The sequence below is a fragment of the Chiloscyllium punctatum genome, chromosome 3 (genome assembly GCF_047496795.1).
Source record: "Chiloscyllium punctatum isolate Juve2018m chromosome 3, sChiPun1.3, whole genome shotgun sequence".
Classification (NCBI taxonomy): domain Eukaryota; kingdom Metazoa; phylum Chordata; class Chondrichthyes; order Orectolobiformes; family Hemiscylliidae; genus Chiloscyllium; species Chiloscyllium punctatum.
This window is the reverse complement of record NC_092741.1, coordinates 112,602,606-112,608,605: the sequence shown is the minus strand read 5'-3', so window position 1 is coordinate 112,608,605 and position 6,000 is coordinate 112,602,606.

Here is a 6,000-nt window from a genome sequence, read left to right as displayed (position 1 = left end):
TTCTGAGAACACCAGGACACAAATGAGGAGAGGCCTTATTTACTACTGGGATGGCTAGAACGATCTCAAGTTGCCTCTTAAGGTCATACAAAAACTGCGTTTGTTCAGCTGCCCCATGATCACAACACACCTTCAGCCAGTGCTAATGAATTTCATTGGGACCAGAATACCACAGACCTGCCACATGAACATACGGACTTCACTTTTTATGTGGATGGCAGCTCAGCTACTTTATTTCACCTACAGTTCAGCAATGCTCCGGATACGCAATTGCTATGGATTCTGAAGTGGTTGCACATACAGGCTGTGCTGAATTGTTTGCCCTCACTCGGGCTTGCCTTTTGGCGGAAGGGAGTTCGGCCAATATTTATACGGACTCTCGCTATCCTTTCAGCATTGCCCACGGATATGGTGCCTTATAGGAGCATAGGGGACTTTTAACCTTCATGGGGCAACTACTGAACCCCAAGGTTCAGGGGAGCATAGTTTTGGGGGGGATGGGTGACATGGAGATGGTGAACTCCAGTGCAAAGGTAACAGGGCATCGCTGGTTTCCTAACGCTGGTTTTGTGCAAAATTTCTTGCAGGCCTCACAGTTACCGTCCAGCCTAGCGGCGATCAAATGTTCAGTTCACACTGGTGAAGCTGATGGAATCTCCAAGGACAATGTGCAAGTAGATGCCGCTCCCAAGCAGGCAGCCTTACACCCCACTTTCCTGTTCCGTTGGGCTCACAGCAACATCTTGTTGCAAAAAGTATGAGGACGGGTATGCCAGACCTAGGTGAGATACGTCACTTACAGGGGGACACTCCTGCAGAGTAACACAGACTATGGGTCACAGATGGGGTGCACCCTTGATGTTCATACCAAACTATGGGACAGGTCTATGCTCCTTCTTTGCCAATCTTGGTGGATTATGTACATAACTGTACACACATCAGCAAGGAGGGAATGGTCAGCACTTTGCTACAAACCTGGTGGCACCCTAATTCCCAAAACAATGGCTGAGAAATGAGCCAAAGCATACTTGATCTGCAAAAAGACAAATGCTAGAAAAGGGATGCCTTGCAGTTCTGGGAGTACTCCCTTACATGGTGGACCTTTCAATTGTCTACAACTAGGTTTCATAGAATTACCCAGGGTACAATGTTATAAGTATCGTTTGGTAATAGTAGATGTCTTCAGCGGGTGATTGAGGCAATCCCAACAAGGGACAACTCGGCTGCAACAGTGGTAAAATATTGTTGAAGGGAATAATTCCCCACTATGGACTCCCAGAGACAATAAGCTCAAACAATGGGCCACACTTTGTGGCTAAAATTAACCAGGGGATCTGCAGGGAACATGCAATAAAACAACAATTCCATTGCACTCACCACCCAAAAGTGGCTGGAGTGGTGGAATGAGCAAACGGTACCCTAAAAAATAAGCTGGCAAAGCTAAAACAGGAAACAGGCCTAAGTTGGTTGAAGGTCCTACCCTTGGCCCTGTTCCACATGAGGGTTACCCCTTCAAGCAAAACCGGTCTGTCTCCTGCTGAGGTGGTTTATGGGAAGCCCATGAGGACTCCATGGGGACCTGATATAGTCTGACCACCCCTCCCTGAGAGACTAGATATGAACACCCTGAGGGAGGAGGTGATGGCGTACCTGCAGGGGCTAACCAAATCTCTCCAAAGTTTGCATTCGCAGATACCCCTGGCTTACCAAGAGAGCGACGATCTGCCTGACAGGGACTACTCCACTGCTGAGCCAGGGGATTTCATCCTGATAAAGGACTGGGACTAAAGGAAGCTGGGACCAAGATGGAAAGGACCATTCCAGGTGCTGCTGACCAACCCCACAGCTGTGAAGGGACAAGGGCAGCCCCAATGGATACACAGAACCAACTGCAAAAGAATCAGCGTAGAAGCCAACACCAACTAAGGGCAAAGATGTTTTCCATACATGTGACATTGGTGACTTTGGGAAATGGGGCCTTGGGAATAGATGGATTCCAAATTGACACCCCTCAGCATAATACCTTTTTGCACCTAGCTTATCAGATAGCCTGTGTAATAGGGAGAGACACCCACTGCTGGGTATGTGCCCACATGCCATCCCCACTCGGTGGGAGGAATCTCTTTGTGGCCCGTACCTTTTCATTGGCATGAATTGGCCGAATGGCTACTACGTCAAAGCCTTTCTGGTGACCTTGCTAATACCGATAACGCACGAGAGTGGCAGTCAGCAAGGTATAACCTGACCTCATTCAGGGACTGGTATCTCCCTAATTACAACCAATCACATAGGTCTCTCTCCCTTCTCGTCCTCAACAATATTTGTTTCAGGCGGGAAGGAAAACCCTCCAAAGCTAATTGCATGGGAATGAATGAATGCTCCTCTGCCATCCCCTGGGTCGAACCTATTCCGACTTTAACAGAATATGGGTAATTTATATTTGATACAACAGAACCTCAGGCCACCTCTGGAATAATCCTGCTCCCAGGCTGTTGGGGGGTGGGGTGGGGGGGGGTTGCTGTTTGCACCTTGACAGCTTACAAAGGCACATACTTTATTTGCAGGTTGAAAGCCTTCCCCTGGCCTCCCTCCGATTGGGAGGGGCCGTGTTACATGGGTTATGTTGCACCCCGCAATTACGTTTTGGGCAACTTGCCCTCACCCCCGAGACCCAGAAGGTCCCTCACCAGGTTCCACACCTAGGTGGGAATGTTCTCTCCCCCGACAGAATCTATTTACATGCCTAAGAACATATTCAGCTCAGGACCATATGGGAAAGGGTTGTCAATGATACAGTTAGTGCGTTATCTGAAATTAACGTAGTGCTACTTGCAGACTGTGGCCCTGTAGAAAAATTTGACCCTGGACTTCCTGCTAACCAAGGAGAGTGGTACCTGTGCTATTGTTGGAGCAGAGTGCTGCACCTACATCCCTGACGAGTCCACTAACATCACTGACCTCTCTAAACACATCACGCAGGAAATCCAGACTCTCCACACTATTGGCAATGGCTTTAGCAATGGCATGGAGAGGTGGCCACTAGAGGGCATTCTTAGAGGACTGGGAGGCCTGCTGGTACATATTGGAATTACAATACTAATTGTAATTGCCTGCATTCTAGTGCTGTGGTACTTATGACCACTGTTGTCCAAATGTTTTCGCTATAGACTCTGAGGGGACCTGGTTGACCATCAATTGATCAATGGGAGGGAATGAGGAAATTACAAAGCCACAAAGGGATCAGTTCCATTTTTTACTTCGCTTTCAAGACACTCTGGGGCCTCAGGGGTTAACATTCCACTGCCAAAGAGACTCACTGCAGTATTATTTAGAAGCCTCTCTTCCTACAATGTAGGCAGACCATCTCAGTAAGGGGGAGGCTGACTGTATCCCAGAAGAGAAGTCCAATGGAGACACACATGTGGATTCCTCAGACAGAGGTATTTGTCCTTCCCAGACAAGACGCCTAACCTTCGCCACATCCCTGTTAAACTGCCTCCTGCTCCCATCGTCTAACTTCCCCTGTATGATGAAGGGCTCCGGCCTGAAACATCGATTCTCCTGCTCCTCGGATGCTGCCTGACCTGCTGTGCTTTTCCAGCCACACATTCTCGATTCTGATCTCCAGTATCTGCAGACCTCACTTTCTCCCTGATGTTAAAGATCTACAGCACAATTGGGAAGGAAAGCAGGAGTGTCTTCCCTCATGTTCCAGTAAATATTTATCCGCCAATGTTGAAGAGCACTGATCTGGTCATGATCACATTGCTTTGGTATGAACGTTGACTGTAATATTTCCTCTACGGTAACAGTGATGATTCTTCGAAAAGATTTCATTGCTTGGAAGGTGCATTGGTTAGAGACAAAAAAAACCCAGCAGATGCTGGTATCCAAAATAGACAGGCTGGAAGAACACAGCAAGCCAGCAAGCATCAGGAGGTGATGAAGTCGACGTTTCGGGACTGGGGTTGGGTGTAGGGGGAGCTGCAGATAAAGGGGTGGCATGCTCAACATGGTAAAGTGGGGATAGGTGAAGACAAGTGGAGGGTATTACCTAGTTGGTCGATGGGAGGAATGAATCCGGTTGGTGGTAGGGAGCAGTGGAAGGGATGCGGCAGAGCTGGGAAGGGAGCCGGGGAATGGGAAGGGAGGTTATTTGAAATTGTTGAGTCCTCTAGGCTGTAGGCTGCCGAGGTGGAAGATAAGGTATTGTTCTTCAAATCTGCAGTGTGGCTTGTTGTGGCAATGAAGGAGGCCAACGATGATCATGTCGGAAAAGGGTGGTTAGGGGAATTGAAATGGATGGTGACTGGGAGGTCTAGTCAGCCCATGCGGACCTGGCTGTGATGCTCGGTGAACTGTTCCCTAAGTTTACATTCTGTCTCCCCAATGTAGAGAAGACCAGAGCGGGAACACCTGATGCAGTAAACTTGGTTGGAAGAGAGGCAGATGAACCTCTGTCTCACCTGGAAGGACTGTTTGGGGCCCTGGATGGAGGGGAGGGGGGTGGTGTACCTGCAGGTTTTGCACCTTTTCCAGATGCAGAGCAAGCTACCTGGAGGTTCAAGTGGGTTGTTGGGAAGAGTGGCACAAACCAAGGACAGTCGAAGGGAATGGTCCTTGCGGAAGGCAGAATGGGGTGGGAAAGGGAAGATGTTCTTGGCATTGGGACCTGGTTTGGAAGTATTTAAGGATGATGCATAAGATGCAGAGACTGGTAGGGTGATAGGTGAGGATAGCCACTTATTTTGACCCCATTGTCCCAATTCCTCCACCTCTGCTGCATCTGCTCAGACGAGGATACCTTCCACTCGTGAGCATCCCAGATGTCCACCTATTTTGAAAAACATATTTTTCCTCCCTCTGTCATTCAGACAACCCTCCACCACACCACCTCCATTCCCCATTTCACTGCTCTAAACCTTCCCAAATCAATAAAGACAGAGTCCCCTTTGTCCTCACCTACCATACTACCAGTCTTCATATCCAACCCATCATACTCAAACACTTCTGCCAACTCCAACTAGACCCCACCACCAAGAATATCTTCCCCTCCCCACCCCCTCTGTCTTCCACAAAGACTGTTCCCTTTGACAGTCCGTGGTTTGCACCATTCTCCCCACCCACACCCCTGAACTCCCAGTTACCTTCCCCTGCAACCAGAAAAGATGCAAAACCTGCTGGTACACCACCCCCTCCCCCTCCACCTTCATCCAGGGCCCCAAACAGTCCTTCCAGATGAGATAAAGGTTCACCTGCCTCTCCTCCAACCTGGGTTACTGAGTCAGGGGTTCCCAGTGTGATCTTCTCTCCAACCTCCTAGAAGGTGCTTTGGGACATCGTGAATTCATGAACGATGCCACATAAATACAAATTGATTCTTACCTCCATACCTTTTCAATCACATGTGTCTGCAATTGCATTTACAGTGTCAGCCTCAACATATTCCTACTTATTGCACAATCAAAGTAGGCAGAAATGTTCATAATTCCTCCACCATCATTTCTCTTGGCATCTATTTGAGTCTTTGTTTGAAATACTTCCTTGCAGACTTGATTTGGTGATGCTGGTGTTGGACTGGGGTGTATGAAGTTAAAAATCACACAACACCAGGTTATAGTCCAACAGGTTTATTTGGATGCACTAGCTTTTGGAGCGCTGCTCCTTCATTAGGTGGATGTGATGAAGGAGCAGCACTCCCAAAGTTAGTGCATCCAAATAAACCTGTTGGACTATCACCTAGTGTTATGTGATTTTTATCCTTGCAGACTGATGGTAAAAATTACACTTATTGTTGATGTGTCTTTCTATTGTCTCATAGAGAAGCTATTACTACTAAGATCATGTTAAGATGCTGCCCTCTAGTTACAGCTTTATGTTTAATCTTCAAGTCCAAGGCAGTTTCTATTCATTGCCTCACAGCTTACAGTTGCACGTTGACGCAAGTTGTCTGTTTATCTTATGCACAGCTTACTGCAGCTAAGTTACACTTGTTACCTC